We start from the raw sequence: 19,457 nt of genomic DNA, 5'->3' as shown, positions 1-19,457 counted from the left end.
GGGTGTGGGGGGGTGGTGTCCTGAAGGAATGGGCAGAGCCATCTCCCTGTATGGCCTGATGCAGAGATTAATTGTCAGAAGTGACTCCCACAGATAGCCGTGGAAGATAAGCGCAGAGAGGATTTTAACTAGGTGCTTTAATTGAGTCTAGCACACACTATAGAAGGATATGCTTTGTTTATGTTTAATTTCAGAGGTGTACAACCACTTTACATTTTAAACGGCGCAATCACACCAGTTTGCAGCGTGCCACAGCTGTAACCAACCTTAATGCACCAACAAATAGATCTTGCTGCAATTTTAAATTGCCTAAAACCCCAAACCGTTATATATTTTCTGAAAGCTGAGGCCTTGTGGAACAAAATTGTGTCAGTTGCAATCTTTTATGGGGCACAGTTTTTCTAAACGTTTTATCAAATTTATATTTACAAGAAGAAAATGTATGAAACTTTATTGTAGTGCTCACACACAATAGATTACCCAATTTTTTTTTATAAAGTTTAAAAAATGTGGATTGCATTGAGTGTATGATATCAAAAATGCCAAGATTTAAAATTGTTGTAAACCATCACCTTATAAAACAACTCACAGTTTAAAATAGAAATGAAAAGCAAACCATTTCGGTATAGATATAAAAAACATTATGAATACCCTTTTTCCCAGGATAGCTAGATAGCTGACTACACTACTCTGTGCTCTCCTGCTTACTGTGGTCAGTTTGTAATAGGAAATGAGAGAGGGACTGGCAGGAACACCAGGGATTTCACACAAAGAAAGAAGTAGAAAGAGAACAGGTCATTTTTTCATAGAAGTACATGGTACAGCAGACACATATCGGGAATATGAAATGTTTGGTCTACGTACTCTTTAAAACTGCACACTCCTGCCAAACTATGAGTAACTGCAGTACCAATTGTCAATAGGTAAAGTTTCAAAGCCTTTAGATCAGTGGTTCTTAACCTTGTTGTAGGTACTGAACCCCACCAGTTTCATATGCACATTCACTGAACCCTTCTTAATTGGAAAAATAAAATATGATTTTTTCAAATTCAAAACATAGGTATATATTTAGGTATATATTTATACATACAGTAGGTGCACAAAATGAACAAAATCATTAAAGAACAAAACCATTAAAACATGATTTTCACACAAAAACATAATAATGAATATTTACTGCAAATCAGTGTGACTTCTGCTGTTGTCTTTCAGAGACCAGTTCAGAAATGACCTCCGCCGAACCCGCGAGACTGACTCACCGAACCCCTGGGGTTCGATCGAACCCAGGTTAAGAACCACTGCTTTAGATATATCATTTGTTTAGAGTTAATATTGAATAATCGCCCTAGAACTATTGCGCTTTCTCCTATTTTTCCAGCAATACCTTACTTGGAGTGCAATCGCTGTTTACATACGCATATTAATATACATTTGGGTGTGTGTACGTGGAACATGCTGTGCACTTAGGTTTTGCCACCTAGCAAAATCAATGGACTTCTTTACGTAAAAATGGGATGTCCAGAGCCATAGCTCTTTAGATCTGGACCAGCGTTGTAGCCACCGCCTCAGTTTCTGACCTCTTTCAAAGGTGCAGTTGATACAGAATGATGGACGCAGACTCTCAGTGATCTTAAAATGTACCTGTAAAGCTATGAAAATGGAGGCTGCTATTGATTACTTATTTTATTAATCGTGCAAGCCTATTCCTGACTTGGCTTCACTATTTAAGGTGTAACTGACTCTTGATATGTAGAATGGAATGTTCAGGCTCAGCATTGGTTGATACAAATATGATTTCCTAAACTCACTTAATACCTTGCAGGCTTACAAGGCTCACGCTCTCGCTGTTTCTAGAGGGAACCCCATCTCTACTCGCGGCAAAACAAAATGTATGTAACAATATTGTCTGGAGATACCATTGCTTGATATACCAATCAATAGGTATCACCAGTATGTAACTGAGAGTATTTATCTGACTATTTCAGGAATATTATGTGACTCATACCCTTGAAAAAGGCTCCAGGAGCGAGCCGAAACGCGTTGGGACGCAAAAGAGGAAGATTCTCTTAAAAGAAATAGAGAAACTTCCTATCTTACCAAGTCACTATTTACACACTGTCACTACTCTATATTCTTCCTCACCCTTCTCACTCAGGGGTCTACAACCCCTCACTATTACCACTGTATACTGTATATATATGATTTTACATACAGTAAACAAAATTTATTTTTACCAAGTATTATACTCCTTTTTACTATCTATACCTTGCCCATAAAGTCCCACCAATCTTTAGGCCTGAGGTACCTAACCCCATAAACATTTCGACAGGGACGGTGGCAAACAACACACTATCCTATAGGTGGATAATGATCAAACAACCCCTAGAATTTACAATTTAGGATGGACAACACATCCACACCTCACTGATCATCATCCAACCTCACCCTTTACAAAAGACATGTCTCTATACTATCTGATAACACTGGAATCAATCAGCAGGATCCCAGTATAAACAAGTTATCGGACAAAATACTGTGAGCAATCGTAAAAAAGTACAGTTTCCCCCCTCTGACAGATTACTGAGCTTGGTAACCAAACAAGGAGGTTGGAACACCAATAACCGATTGCAACTCTAACCTTCCCCCACTAAAAGAAGTGGTGGATAACATTTATGAACCTGGAAGAAGTGGAAGACACAAGCGGAGAACTAATCGGAAAAGAATGGGAAAACCTAATGACTGGTATACATAAGACCTTCCAGGGACAAGAACAACAGGACTCTGACGTTACGGCCCTATTCAACACTCTTAGAAGACACTTGGAACGAAAATCAGCGCTATACTGGCACATAAAATCTTTTGAACGCTATATACGAGAAAACATCAATCCCATAGGTCTGAGAGTACAAATATTCCCGACCATGGAAAATATCAGTACGAAACTGAAGAAAGAATGGGAAGAAATACTCAACACTTGCTCAAAGAATCTAATGCTCCTCCTTAAGAATGAATATGAAGACCAATTAAAGACCATTGAAGACGAGATTAAGGGGGTCTATGAACAACTAACCCCCTTGAAGTCGGTAACCCTGTACTCGGAACAGGAAAAAAGACTGAAGGAGCATTTGGAACAACACAGTAAAGAAATTTTAAGAAAGAAAGAAAAGAAATATTGGAGGGATAAAAATGCGTTCAGCCAGAACAGGGCATATAGATGGACCAATAACAAAACATCAAGGAACAGAACACAATATGGACAGAGAAACCCGAGAAATTACTCCTCAGACTCTTCCACATATACCTCTGGAGGGGAGAACGATGAAAGGAAAAGAGCACAAGCTCGCCAACCACATTGGGGAGCACAAAAAGAACTGGAAAGAACCAACGTGGAAACCACCGACAGGAATGAGGAGGACACTGACGCACCAGAAGAACCGAGCAATGAAATGGCAAATGCACCCCCGGTGAAGCACCACCAGATCTTTACCAGATCCCAACAAGACCCAAAGAAACAAAGACCTTTTTTAGGGTCGCGAGGAAGATCGACAAAGGGGAACAAATAACAGAAACAACAAACACCAACAAGGGGATGACCAAGCAAGGACTCACTATTATCAACCTCTCCTCACACATACTAACGAAGGAACAGACAGAGGTACTTACCTTGGGCCTATCATTTTGTCCCAACAAACCGGTGGATAGGTTCGAAGCCATAAAAGACATCCACCTCTTTGCTAGGAAACTTCTCCAGCAAGTAATGTACAGTAAGCAAACGACTATGAGCGAACCCCAACCCCAGCTATCGGCCGCGGAGTTCCGCGCCTTAAGAGACCTCAATCTCCTTTTACAGGAGGGAGGCCTTGATGAATGGACAGACGACAATCCAGACGTCACTGATAGTGGGGATGAAGAGGACATTGAAAAACCACAAGACAAGGATGAAATATTGAAGAAATTTAAGAAAAAAATCACACAAATTCCCTCCCCTTAATCTGAACCCTGCAATAGCACTATTTGTGCGAGAAACTACAAAGGACATCGAGAAGATGCCCAGAGAAAAATGCAAGCAAAACCTAACTAAATCCCAGCAAAAGGCATTAAGAGAACTAAGAGAGCTAGAAGGCATTACGATCAAGCCTTCTGACAAAGGCGGAAATGTCGTAATTATGGATAACACACTTTATAAGGAGATGTGCTTGAAGATTTTGAATGACCAAAAATGTTACACAAAAATCTCCCCAGTTATGATTCAAAGGTACAAAGAGGAATTTTACCAGAAAGTCGACAGAGCAGGAACTGATGGGATAATATCACCTACCCTCTGGAATTTTATAAGGACAAAATATCCACGGACTCCAACATTCTACTCGTTACCCAAAGTTCATAAGAACGAGAAGAACCCTCCAGGTCGACCGATTGTTTCAGGAAATGGGAGTATCTCAGAAGGCATGAGTGAAGTTATTGACGCCTACCTTCGTCCATACGTGACAAGCCTCACATCCTATGTAAGAGACACTATGCACTTGCTACAAATTTTGGAAGACATAACAATCCCAACCAACTCGATACTTATTACAGTGGACGTAGAAGCCCTGTACAACAATATCCCACACGACAAAGGAATAGCAACCATCAGTAAAATACTGAGAGAACAAAGCCTAGAAGACCCAGCTTTCAACAACTTCATTATCAATATGCTGGAATATATTCTGAGAAGAAACTTTTTTACGTTTGATGGCACACACTACTTGCAAGTATGCGGTGTGGCGATGGGCACAAGCTGTGCACCCAGCTATGCAAACCTCTACTTAGGAACCTGGGAACAGGAATTCCTCATGGATGACCGAAATAGACCATACACTGACCATATACTGATGTGGCAGAGATTTATTGACGACATATTGATCGTCTGGACAGGACCTGAAAAATCCATCCCAGACCTGAGACGAAAATTAAACAACAACAACTTTAACATGTTTTTCACGTTAAACTACAGCAAAGAAAAGATCCCGTTTTTGGATACTTGGATCTATAAAGAAAAAGATGGAACGCTAAAAACCACCCTATACCGTAAAGACACTGCAGGAAACTCTATCCTGCATGCAACCAGTTTCCATCCAACCCCCTTAAAACAAGCGATCCCTTATAGTCAATTCCTAAGGATCAGACGAAATTGCTCCAAATATGAAGACTTCAAAAAAGAAGCGGATGCACTGACTTGTAGATTGATGGAAAGAGACTACACCAAGACCTCCCTTAGGAAGGCGTTCAACAGAGTGGTGAGAAAAGACAGAAGAGATATTCTTTTTAAGAAAAAGAACAAGGACCCAGAACCAAAAGAACACAAGACGAGACTCATTATGAGATATACGAACGAACACAATAAAATAAGCAACATCCTAAAGAAACACTGGGCCATCCTCAACGAGGACCCAAATGTAAAAAGATTCATCACCGAGAAGCCACCAATCACATATAGGAAAGCAGGAGCAATCAAAAACGACCTAATCAGAAGTGAATTTTGTGAAGGAAATCGCAAGGACCCATGCAAAGTAAGGGGGACCTATCCATGTGGTACATGCGACAGCTGCAGAGTAATAAAAAAATGCATAAAAACCACCTTACCAAATGGAGAGCCATTTGAACCTAAACACTATGCGAACTGCCATACGAAGGGCATCGTCTATTTAATGAGATGCGACTGCAATGCGTTTTACGTTGGCAAAACAAAACAAAGCAAGAATTTGGCAAAAGAGTAAACCAGCATATGAACAGCATGGAGTTATGCAACTTCTATTTACCTTTAGGACGTCATGTGGCCCACAAACATGCCCATAGAATGCCGAATGTAACCTTCATGGCCCTAGAGAGGGTTCACATCCCCAGGAGGGGGGGTGATTGGAACAAGACCCTATTACAACTTGAGATGAGGTGGATTCAACGCCTCAAAGCCACCACACCACCAGGATTAAATGAAGCAGAAAGCTATAGACCGTTCCTAGAGGGTTTCTCTTCTGGGAAAACGGACTGAGATAACTGGAATATAAACACATCAGAAACCTGGGTCATTCTTCTACTAATAAATTTTTTTCTATTAATTTTTTTCTATTAATTTTGTCTATTTATTTTTTCTATCATTCGCTTTATCATTTTAACACGATTTTACATCTCTATTCCTAAACTCCACGATCGTTGATTTTACGATCGATGCTCGGACTCCTCCCCCCTTCCTGCCCACAGTCCAAACTCCAGTCCTAGATACACAGGTGGGCCACTAACACCACTGTTTTATGTCGCCGCTTTTGGCTCCATACCTCCTATTTCCAAACCCTTCCCCCCCCCCCCCACAAAAACATCTATCACTGTACCCCCTAATGGTCCAAATATGTCGGGCACAGGCTTTCCCAACCTCCAATCCGATTAGCATACGGGTAACCATCCCGGGGTATATCCATATCCCCCTCCCAGAACATCTGTCATCCCATTGACATTCAGATCCAACTGCACACTGCTGTTAATACTTTGTTCTATGAGACCACTAATGAGATTATATATGTTTACTTCATTTTTTTTTTTTATTTATTATATGCCAGCTTTGTATTATTTATTTATTTATTTTCTCATGTGAGCCGCAGAGTTATGACATGACTTTTCCCATTAAAAACACCCGACAAGGTAAGCCCCTGTCGCCGCCCACCAGGCCGACCAGGGCACACAGAAGCGATGAGGCTTCGTCATCTCGCCCCCTCCCACATCAGTGGAAGCACGCCTTACCTTGTCGGCGGCCGCCAGCTGATATCCCGGATGACGTAGGGGAGGTTGCGCGCGCAACTCGCGCACGCGCCCCACAGCCCAACGTCAGCTGAAGGGAATCAGTGAGAGGAACGTGCGGCGCGATCCTCGTTATAAGGCCGGGGAGCATCGGGTCCTCTCACTCTCACACAGGCTGAGAGGAGAGAGGTACCCAAGAGCCGCTACAAGCCCGCACTTTGGAGAGTGTTTCAAAAGTGAGTTACTGGCCCTAACAGGCCAGCATTGTTCTATACATGTAACAGCCACAATAAAGTCACATTTGTGCACACTGTCTTTGCTACCCCCATTATGAGGATACCTTTGGTCTTGCTTACCAGATACATATTGGGCTCAACAAACCTAACAAACTCCCACACATGTTTGCTGACTCCCTACCAGGAATTGCAAATGCATTCAGCAACACACTGTCGCTCAAATTGAAGCAATAATTACCACAAAGATGCACGGATAGATGGTACAATATACATTAATGGAATAAGTGGCGAATACATAGCCAGAAGTGTTAAAGCCCATAGATGGCTATACACATATATTATTCCAAAACACAATAATACAACAAGCACAAGTGACCTATACCACTCTACCGTCCATTCTTTTCATTTTTTGCATTTTTTGCATTTTTTTCATTTTTCTACATATATACTTTTATATATATTATATTATCTCCATATAACATACAATACATCGTACCTATGCACCCCTGCAGATCGGAGCACATCATCCAACAGGCTCCAACAGGCATACAATTATATGCCCGACCTCAACGCAAGCAAGGAACCCACAAGGTACTAGCTTATGAAAGGGTCTATACATGTCGGTTGCACTCAATAATTCCCATACACTGAATTTAACTCCTCAAATCATTGTTCCAGAGTTTTCCCTGACTGGATATACCATTCCAATCTGGAGTACAACCCAGCAAGACACCCTAGCATCACCTGAATGGGACCCTTCCTCATGTCCCTTCTGGCGATCTTGGGCACTGAGACCATAGCCAGTAAGTCTAACTCCAACAACACTCAGCATTGGTTGATACAAATATGATTTCCTAAACTCACTTAATACCTTGCAGGCTTACAAGGCTCACGCTCTCGCTGTTTCTAGAGGGAACCCCATCTCTACTCCCGGCAAAACAAAATGTATGTAACAATATTGTCTGGAGATACCATTGCTTGATATACCAATCAATAGGTATCACCAGTATGTAACTGAGAGTATTTATCTGACTATTTCAGGAATATTATGTGACTCATACCCTTGAAAAAGGCTCCAGGAGCGAGCCGAAACGCGTTGGGACGCAAAAGAGGAAGATTCTCTTAAAAGAAATAGAGAAACTTCCTATCTTACCAAGTCACTATTTACACACTGTCACTACTCTATATTCTTCCTCACCCTTCTCACTCAGGGGTCTACAACCCCTCACTATTACCACTGTATACTGTATATATATGATTTTACATACAGTAAACAAAATTTATTTTTACCAAGTATTATACTCCTTTTTACTATCTATACCTTGCCCATAAAGTCCCACCAATCTTTAGGCCTGAGGTACCTAACCCCATAAACATTTCGACAGGGACGGTGGCAAACAACACACTATCCTATAGGTGGATAATGATCAAACAACCCCTGGAATGTTCAGGCTTTTCGGCTTTACTTGGTGCTTTTTCTTGTTTTAAGAGAGAAGTATGGCTTAAAAAAAAAAAAAATTATACTAATCTAGGTGGAAGCTGCATCGATCAGAAATCCATCTGTCCCTCGCCGGCTTTGTAGTGAGAACTGAGCGATCAAACGCTGATTGCTCAGTTCTCCCCTCCGCTCTGAGTATAAAGTCATGACTGTCAGTCATCGGCTCTATACTGTCCCCTCCCTTTCAGCGCTTAGTAAAGCACTGGGCTGGGGAGGGAAGGAATTGCTCAGGGTCTCGGCGGATCGCTGAGAGATCTAAAGGGCCAGTCTTTGAAGTAGAGGGCGAGATAAAGGAATGACCTGTCATGGATGATTAACAATTATTTTCTGGCCCCATAATGTCTGGGGAAAAGGAATATAATTACGGGGCTGTACTACAGTTTGTTTATCAGTGTAAATAGCAGACCCCTCCCAGGTAGCCCAGGCATGCATTTCAAACATACTTATCCGTTTGAAATCCATACTCAATATCTCGTACATATATATATATATATATATATATATATATATATATATATATATATATATATATATATATATATATATATATATATATATATATATCTCAATCTATATACAGTCACTAATGGAGATTTATACATAACTCCTCATCAGGCAACACAGTAATGGAGATTACACATACTCATAAGGCAACAGTAGTTTATGATAAACTAAAGCCTGGCTATAGAGTTTTGGCTGATTCGTGCTGAATGTACAGGAATTTGCACCATGGGTGGCCTTGTTGGCACCACCCAGCTAGACGAGCCATTTTTTAAGTCTGATTTTGGCAACGGAGTTAGGTGGAAAATTGTCAGCCGAAAAGTGACAGCATCCAATGCAGTCAGTGCTGGCTGTCCGAATAAACTAGAAGGCTGGAGAAATTCCTTTATTTGTGTACACATGTATAGCTATCCTAAGAGCCGGTTCACACTGGGGCGACCTGTCAGGCGACCTGGTCCACAGCCTGGTCGCCTGCCATAGAGAAGCTGTGGACCCGTTCTAATAGGAGCGACACAAGTCGCTCCGACCTAGAAAAAGGGTCCGGAGCTTCTTTGGGGCGACCCGGAGCGACCTGCATAGACTTCAATGTTATGAAGTCTGTGCTGGCCGCTCCGAGGTCGCGGTGCGAGCAGCTCACCGCGACTTGTGAGGTCGCCCCGGCAAGTCGGATCGCTCTAATGTGAACCGGCTCTAAGTGTTCTGGCCTTCAAGAGTTCAGAAGTACTACTTCTGAAAATGTCACAGGAAAGATAGTAAGTCTAGAGTTTTGCGATTGTTTTGTGTGTTGTTTTTTTTGCTGTCTTAGTTTTTTGCCACCCACCTTCAGGTGGATATGGTGCTGCTTGAGGAAGTACACATTGCCATGGGAATTTTAATGCAACCTGCAGAGTTTGACATGGGGCAGTGAATAGGACTCGACTGCAACTGCCAGCCAATTGCTTGGCTTACAGCTGTGACGTGATCTGACCATGCAAAAGCAAACAAATAAAAAAATTAAAAAAAGTCAAAGTATTGCCTCTTGAACACCTACAATCCTCTTTTTACTGCCCTCGGAAAACGTTCCACCTCAGATTGCCTTTTTAGGGGACACTGAACATGGCTGCTTGTGTCAAAGGAGCCTTACATTATTCTTGTGGACTGTTAACATAGTTGTTTTCTTTTTTTTTTGTGCAAGGTACACTGTATCTTTAAGCAGCTGCGGAGGTTGTTCCATTAAAGTGTTTTGAATGAGAGCAAGAGGGAGAGCGAGTGTGTGTGGGTGGCTGTGTGCGCGACTATTGGCAGAACTCTCAGTGTGACAGCGGATGGGAACAGCTGGGCTCTGCCCTGCTTCGGAGCAGCTTGTCAGAGCAATTATCTTGGCAAAGGAAAGGCAGCCAGAGTCCATAGCAATCCATTCACAAGGAGAGAAAAGAGGAGGGGGCTAAATTTTAAGGCAGTTTGGCAGAAGAAAAAAAAATGTGAAAAAAAATCCAGCATTTGAATTGCGTTGAAATCGACCTGCTCCTGCACATGACAAAGATGATCTCCTTCATAGGTTGGAATAGCTGATTTTCATCAATCAGCCTCTCACCCACCACCCCCCCACCCCTTCCTCTAACGGTGAGTGGAAGTCATTTGTATGCAGCGACTGTCACTTCATCCCTTCCCTGTTCACTGATTGTTTTATCCCATTCATAAACTCGTGCTGGTGATGGCAAGGCCATTTCATCATTTCCAAGCCTCTGGTGGTTGGAGAGTTAAAATGCCTTTACAGAGCAAGGATGTTCTCGGTGGCTCCAGTGAAGACAGGCGTTCTTTGTGCTATATTTTAGACGCTTTGCGTATGTTTCAGGTTATGTATGTTCATTGTTGCTGCTGATGCATTTTTTGCTGCCTGTTGATAAATAGGAAGGGGTAAGAAAAAATGAAATGCATGTTTTTGTTGGCTTGCTTAAATCGGAGGTGAATCCATTTGTCTCAGCAGATGAGCGGTTTAAACATATTCTTTACAGTCAAAGAGCTTAACTGTGTCTGTTAGTAGGGAATTTCAGCTAACGAGGTTATTAGAAAATATAACATTCTTTTCTTGCCATTCATTCACCCCTCCCTCTCTCCATTCATTCATGTGATGGCGTCATTGATGTGCCTTTGGCATTATAGGGGATTCCCACCGTCAGATGCGTTAAGGATCTGCTGCCAAACTTTGATTAAAAATGTGCCCCCCTTTTCTCCTGGTGTAAAGACAATATTGATTGGTTTAAACAAGAAGTACATGTGCACTGACTGTCATTTCTCGAAATCTGAGGACTGCCATAAATGACACTACGGTGTGTGCTCTTTGTTGTTCTTTGTAAAATGGTTGTGTCTTTTGAAGTACATGTTAATCTGATTTGAAGACTTAAGTTTGCTGCAGGTATACTATTACTTGCAGTTTTATTTTTTTCAGTGTAATGTCAATAAAGGATTTAAGGTGTGTAGTTCATGAATGGATATTTGATTTGGTGTTGGTAGGTATATAGGGCACCACAGCATAATTTGTGCACATTCATTTAGGAACTGCTGCACTATAAACTCCCCCATTACAGAGATTAGAGAAGAGTATAGTGGTATATAAATAGGAAATGAACAACCTTGTCATGTTGGATCCTTTACAGGAAAATAGCAGTTGAAGAATGGAACTTGAGTCTGCTTTGTTAGTAATGAAGTCTCATTTTTCTTATTTGTCATGAATGCTGCTTGGTTAATATCGAAAAAATTTTGTTCCAAAGGCCCATTATTCAGTATCTGCCTCCCCTTCAAATTGTAAAAGCAATGATTTATTTTTTTTATTTATTTTTTTGTTTAATCATATTTTCTTAATGTAAAGTCTACTTTTGGTGGACCCAAGTAGTTTTATGAAGTTCTCATCAGCATACAAGTTTACATGTAGCATTCTGCTCCAAATTGTCTGTTTTTGGGGGAATCTGATGTCTACAAGTCTTAAAAGTATATTGACAGATTGCAAAATGTGACTTCATTTCCCCCACCTTGTTCGTTGCTTCTGCCTGCCACTAACAAATGTCTCCCAAAATCTGCCATGTGCCGAGTCCTCATCTTGCTTCGGTTTTATTTTTAATTAGGCAAAAAAAGACACAGACAACTGCTAGCAGCCCTCACAACCCCCTCCTGCTCTGCATCCCCCACAGCCACCTGCTTATCAAAAGCACAATCCCACCAGTCTTCACAGCAATTCCACATTTACCTAGATTTCTAGTCTGAGCCTCTTGACTGAATACAGGGGGCATGGGCCAGTTAAGGTGGTGTGTGTGATCTGGACCTGTTGTGCAGGTTTTCTTAGTAGCTTGTATAATTATTTTTTTTGTTATTTTTATCACTTGGAAAAAAATAAAATAAAAATCACCCTTGGAAAAATTGTGATTAAAAAATGTGCATGTGATTTGAATATATATATAATCTTAATAGAAATGCTTGCATAAATTCTTATGCGAGAGCTGTTTAGATCTCTAAATATAAACCTGTTAACAAGTTTGCCCTAGTTTCTAAAGCTGGGAAGACTGCTGCTAAAATATCATTTGTGTTATGCCTACCCTTCTTTAAAGATAATTTGTAAACTCCATATCTTTTTATATATATATATATATATATATATATATATATATATATATATATAAAATCAAAGAAAAGGGACATCAAAGAAGTTTTTAGAGAATATTTTGCACTGCACGTGTATTGGCCATACATTAGAAGAATGGTTTCAGGACCATTCAATTATCAAATCATTAATAGGGTCAAATAAACATTTTGTTTTCAACTACATTGATGAGAAAATTTGACAAAGTAGGATGGAATTTTTTTTCAAACTCATTTCTAACAGCGAATATGGATTTCTCTTTCGTTCACTGACAGACACAGCTCCTGATCATCTTAACTATTGGGTTATACTGCCCCCTATAGGAGTAAGACACTAGGCAGAAAAGGTGTCTGGCTACGCCTATGGGCAGTCCCATGGGGGTATACTCCCCCTCTCTTCTATAGGTGCTCACTTTTTTTTCTGCCCAGTCAGGAGTAAGGACCTAGTACCTTGCTGGGATCTCTGGTCCTGGCAGTTTTTTCTTTTTAGATAGAATTTTTCTCATGGTTATTTCCTGTTGGATCTACAATCCACTTGCCATACTGGGCGACATGCTGGATAATCTAGATCCAGTGGTCATCCCAGTCTGGCCAGCGAGCGCACGCAGACCTCAGCTCTGCGCTAGGCCGACCGCAACATAGCTCCTCCTGATGGGGACTGGCCTGCGAGTTAAATGCCTCACGAGGTCACATACGACCGTGGCTCAGCTCGCAGCGTTCCTCCTGGCTGACAGCTCCCCATTTTGATGGCGGAGGGTTTTGTCTGGAGCGGTACCTGTCTGGTTCCTGGTATGGTGAGTAGCTGTCCCACTTCTCCCCCTAGAGGGTTTTGGGGTGGATGTGGGCCCCTCCTTGGGACAGTCGGATCCCCGGGTTCCCCTCCTTCCTGTCAGGCACCCCTCCTTCATGTGTCCTCTCCTACCCCCCTCCACTTATGCTGGGGCTGTATGGTTGGTTTGGTCCACTTCCTGGGGTAGGGGCAGGGCGCTATGCTGTCGCTGGGGGGGGTGCACCACCAGCGACTGGATGATCTGCTGTGCAGGGGGGGGGTTTACCTGGTGGGGGCTCCTGCCAGGGCCCTCCGTCCTGCCTGGGCCTGTCCTTGAGGCCTAGGGATCCCTCCTTGGAGCTTCGTGGTGCCGCCATTTTGTTGTAGCCTGTGTGCTCAAATACACAGCGGCCATGTTTGTGTAATCTGGTGGCCATTTTGCTGTGGTTTGCCGCTGAAAATTGCGGCGGCCATGACTGTGGAGCTCTGTGGGTGGCGATATTGGCAGTGGGAATCCCTCCTCATCCCCTGGTGCGGACTCCTGGATCTCTTTACTTCCTGATCGCTGCACGTGGAGTGCAGCCTATCCTCGTGGCTGCAGGTACCCGTTTCTGTGGGGCGTTGAGTCTGGTGGGGCCCTCTCCCTCTCTATTGAGAATCGATTGGTGCTTTGTGCCTGGCGTGGTGCTGCCAGCGCGGTGGGGGCTGTCCCTTTGCAGTGTTTTACACTTTGTGGGGTACCCCTGGTGACTCATGGAGTCTTTGGAGCACGTCTCCCCACCTGATTCCCCCCCCCCCTCTGAGGCTGCGGGGCCCTCAGCGGGGGGGGGGGGGGGATCAGGTACCTTTCTTCCGCAGGCTACAAAGGTCAAGGACTCTCGGCGTAGACATGAGCCCTCCTTCTCTGCTCATAAGTTGTTTTTTTTTCCTCCTTTAGGGTCGACTGACAAGGGTTCGAAGCCTTTCAGGGCCTCCTCTGGGGGATCCAAATTAACCTGGTCTGGCAAGCTGTGAGGTGATTCAGGCCTATTCCATCAAGGATCAGGTTCCTCCTTTCCCTATCAAGGCGCACTGTACTTGGACACTCAGTTCCTCCTGGGCCTTCCGACATCAGGTGTCTGTGATGCAGGTTTACAAGGCGACCACCTGGTCGTCGGTGCAAAAGTCTGAAAAAGTTTCACAAAGTTCTATAAATTTGATGTGTTGGCATCTGCATATACTTCCTTTGGCCGCAAGGTTTTGCAGACTGCTGTTGAGAGGACTTGGTCCTCTTTGAGGTTGTATTGTTTTTTTTCAGGTGAGCTCCAGTTTTGGTTGAGCTACTGTTTACCTGGTTGGCTATAGTTGGCCATGGGAATTTCTTTTTCGCTGTTCCCACCCCTAATGTTTGACACTGTTTTGGGATGTCTCAATGGTTACCAAGATCAAGCGCTGTGTCTGACAATGAACGAAAGAGAATGGGATTTTTGACTTACCGTAAATCTGTTTCCCTGATGTTCGGACACAGCACCCACCCCTCTGTGGAGTTCTGATTCTTCTGGCACTGCTTATACCAAAACTGAGTACCTATTGCAGAGAGAGGGAGTATACCACCCTGGTGCTGCCCATAGGTGTAGCCAGCCCTTTCTTTTTTTTTTTCTGCCTAGTGTCCTACTACTTTAGGGGGCAGTATAACCCAACGGTTAAGAAGATCAGGAGCTGTGTCTGTCAATAAACATCAGAGAAATGGATTTTTACTGGGGAAAAGGAATAAATTCTAAATCAAATGTTAAAAACAAACCATTTTAGAATGCTTTCAAACGAAATTCAGCTGTATTGTGAGAATTTTGGTACAGATGTATGAACCTTTATTCCATAATCTGCAGTACTAATGTATGGCTAGGTTTATGTAATCTGATCAGCCTCTGCATGAGTTTAGCCTCAGGGCTGGTTCACACTGGTGCAATGCCAGACATCCCATGTGATTTGCACCGCATTGCTGTGCAGATCACATGCGATGTCTGTGCAATGCAAATTCGGCCATACAAAGTGGCTGAATTTACATCGCATTCAGACCAAACTCGTGCAGGAACTTTTTTTTTTTTGGTCTGCACCAGAATAGAATCGCATGTGTGTTCACACCCATGTGATCTGATTCCTGTCCGAATTCGCAGTTTGCACTGTCATCTGCAAACCGATCTGGGGGTGTCGTTAACTTTGGATTGACACCCGCAGCGGTTTGCAGAAGGCAGTGTGAACTGCCGGCCATTCAGGTGCGATGCGGAAACCTGCACTGAAGTCACAGGGTTTCCCACATCGCACCAGTGTGAACCAGCCCTCAGTGTTGAGAGCACTTGTCATTCATTTACCAGGGCTGAAAGCAAGGGAGAAGATGATGGATGGGGATTCAGATTTATGAGACTGTTGCCTGCACAAGTAGTAATCTGGGAAGGAAGAGGCGTGGACTGTGATTTACATTAGTGCTCTGTTGATCCTTTTGCATCCAGCAAGCAAACTGGGCTATGTTTTTGAAAGATTTCTTAGCCAAGCTGTGCTTTTGGAGTGTGAGTCAAGAAACTGGCTGCGCTGAAGTGCATGGATCATAAAGCAGGCTGCACAGAATCACAAAACGAGCGAATGCTTGATGAATGTTTCTCTCTCCTCTTCTTTTTTTTTTTTTTTCCTTTCCTTAAATTGGGAGCAACTCCCACCCTTGTCAGCAGCAGCATGTTGGGAAAGTAGCCACATGTAGGTCCTAATTTTTGTATTTACTCTACATGCATGGCTGTGAGAAATAAAGGGATTCCATACAAAATGTGTGCCTTTATCAAATTGTTTGCAACAGTTTGTGGATCAGTTTTATTTTAGTATATGTGGCTGTTCACCTAAAAAACACACACAAAATTAATCAGGGGCCTGTTTTTTTTTTTTTTTTTTTTTTATTGGCGCAGTGTTGAAGAGGGGAGGGGGGAATCTAGTAATTTTTCTTTCTTGCAACCTATGGTTGCAGGAAAATAAATTGCTCAGTCTATGGCCGGCTTTAATGTGCAGGAGAGGAGGGGATTTATGAGCAAAATTGTTATCTTCTGTTTTCTTTCTTTTATATTGATCTACTTGTCCTGTTTTTATAGGTAAACGAAAAATCTCTCTAATAATAATAAAAAAAAAATATATATATATATATATATATGTATGTATGTATGTATGTATACAATATGCCTGTTTAGCAGTACATGACACCTAGTGAACTCCTTTAAATCAAGCTTTTGGTTTGAGTGAATATACAAGCTACACAGATTTGTTACGGTGTATTCCTTTTAACAAATTTATCATTGATTGCTTTAACACTCTTTTTCTGTGTCCTTCCCTATGAGATTAGGTGGACAGGTATGTGTGTGTGTTTTTTCTGTTTTAGTTTTGGTGGTAAAGGAAAGCCAATTGAAAATGTGCTGATGTTTGTGATTCTTCTGAAATGCTGCCCTGCTGGAATATCTGCATTCTCCTCCTCTCCGAAGCTGCATAGCATCTGTCCTGATGCATCTACGTCAGCTGGGATTTCCGTCTGTGTGACGCACATTGGCAACATGAAACGAAAGATGCAGAGAGGAAAAACTGGGAGGGGATTGCTGTCATGGGTTGTTAAGGAGATTTTCAACAAAAGTCAAGCCCAGGACCCCCATAATGACCTTGACGTTCTTGGAAATGCCCCTTCATGACTAAACCTTCATTTAACTGAAGCAAGCCTAAATTTTTCATGTAAGCCAAAATGGGAACCCCCGTGGAGGATATCCCTATGTCTTGGTTGCCAAGTGACAGATGTGTGACGTCAATGGCAGTTCCCAGGCTAAAAAAAAAAATGTGCTGTAACCCATTAAATGCCTGTAGATCTGCAATGCAGTCTCCAGTGAATTGCAGTTATTTCCCAGTTCTGAACAAGTTAATGTAGCTAGGGGCGGTTAGTTAATAGATAAGCTCGGGCTATCAGTATGATTGATTGCTCTGAACCTGGAGGAAGGAGACTTTGTATGATATGATCATGTATCTGTCATAAAAGTGACCGTCTATTTTTCTGACATAGCACAGATCCCAATTTTTCCCCTGCCTTATTTTTATCACTATTTTTTTTTTTTAATCCTCAAAAGTAAAATATTTACATTACACTGCTTTTGTATTTGGTGAATTTTTAAAGTCTATAGCACTGCAAATAGAAATGCATGCTGCTTTTTTAGTGGAAAATGGCTGTGTGGTTAACTTCAGATTGCAAGCTGTATTTTTATGCAACAATAATGGAGCAACAGAAGCAAAACGCCTGGATAGTACAGCACTTTTTAGGGCCTTATTTATGTAATTGTAGTAAAACCAGAATCCTTGTTCCATTTTCAAATCTGCACTGCAAACATATTTGGAAGCTGTATAATTTGATTGGGGCAACTAATATTTCTTCGCACACAAAGCTTACTGGCCATGCACGTAGCGCTCAGTGGGTGGCACTGTCTGCCCCCTTCAGATGCGGGCACTGTTTTGGTATTTTTACCACACCGAACTGTATCTATGAAGGTGCAGCTTTGTCACTTTTGAACAAGAATTGTGCAAGGACTACAAAACGCCTTTCCCTTTCCTTATTCATCTCCACTACATGGGGTCTGTAGTCCACAGAGCTGAACTAGCCAGGACTACTAACTGTGCTTGAGTTAAATCAGAACTTCAACCTTCTCACAGTGTGTTTGAAACTGTAGCAGTCATTTCTTGGCTTGGGAATGTCCTACATTCTCTAGTCAATTGCTCCCCTGCCTTTCTGTCAGTGTCCCACCATATTCATTGGATTTAAGGTCTTTTAATAATGGAGGAACAGAGTCCTATGTGGGTGTTACCTGGGACAGTCTGCATGCCTTGCAGCCTGCCTAGGAAATACCCATCACTTTCATCCTGGCCATCCCTCATTAAAGCTTTTTTTAGGTGATCGTAAAAGGATTTTAAAAACAGAGTGGCCTGAATCTCCCTTTTCTTGGGTCCTCCACTGGTGCTCCTGGCTACTTCTGCAAGTGCTGCTTGCTATGGGAGCAATCATGTGGGTTTCATCCTTCGCTTTGCTGCCTTTGTCCATAGACAGAGCTGCTCTGCTCCACCCTCCACTCCCTTGCCACAGAATTTGACTGACAGCAGCAGAAGCCAATACCTCCCACTGCCTCAGCAAGGCCTGTGAGAGTGGGGAGAGAAGACAGTCGCTGCAGATGGGCACAGAGCTGAATCGAGTGAGGACTCGGGTAGGCATAAGGGGTGTGGTGAGGGGGTGAAACTGAGATCTAAACATTTTTTTACCCTAATGCGGAGAATGCATTAAGGTAAAAATAGTTAGGCTTTAGAACCACTTTAAATATTTATACAACTCCTGAAGAGCCAGCCCACTGTTTGCATCAGCATTAAAGTTTTTTTTTAGAGGAGTATTGAGAAAAAGTATTTTGATGGTTTCAGGGAGCCACGTATAGCACACTGTCAGCCCCTCCAACCAGCCGTGATCTGCCTACATTGCATAGAGGAGCACAGAAACCCAGTTATGACTATCACTGGGACTAAAATAAGGTACAGTATATAATGAAAGCAGAAGGGAGATTAAACTTCAGCTTTAAAGCGGTTGTAAACCCGAAAATGAAAAAAAAAAAAACCTGCAAGACAAAGCCATAATGAGCTAGTATGCATCGCATACTAGCTCATTATGCATTACTTTCCTTAGAACGAAGCCCCGACGAGGACCCCCGGACATCGCTGCGGGCGCCGCCATGATCCGGAAGCGTGTGGGAGTGATTTTCCGGCAAGCTGCCGGCTAGGAAAACTGAAGGTCCGCCCGGACCTTCAGAGCGCATGTGCCGCTCGCATGAGCGGCTGCATGCACTGCAAATATCTCCTAAACCATGCCGGTTTAGGAGATATTAACCACTTAAGCCCCGGAAGATTTTACCCCCTTCCTGACCAGAGGGTATTTTGCGATTCGGCACTGCGTGACTTTAACGGACAATTGCGCGGTCGTGCGACGCTGTACCTAAACGAATTTGACGTCCTTTTTTTCCCACAAACAGAGCTTTCTTTTGGTGGT

The 19,457-nt window shown here is 42.7% G+C and overlaps 1 protein-coding gene across 1 annotated transcript in view; it reads left to right on the top strand.

Annotated features, from left to right (window-relative positions):
• The window catches only part of R3HDM2 (R3H domain containing 2), a 271,423-nt gene that overhangs the window by 47,524 nt on the left and 204,442 nt on the right, over window positions 1-19,457 (top strand). The gene's annotated exons all lie outside the window — the stretch shown is intronic.

The sequence above is a fragment of the Pelophylax lessonae genome, assembly GCF_965119305.1.
Source record: "Pelophylax lessonae genome assembly, chromosome: 2".
NCBI lineage: Eukaryota > Metazoa > Chordata > Amphibia > Anura > Ranidae > Pelophylax > Pelophylax lessonae.
Note: the sequence above shows the minus strand (reverse complement) of the source record. Positions and strands in the feature narration are given on the sequence as shown.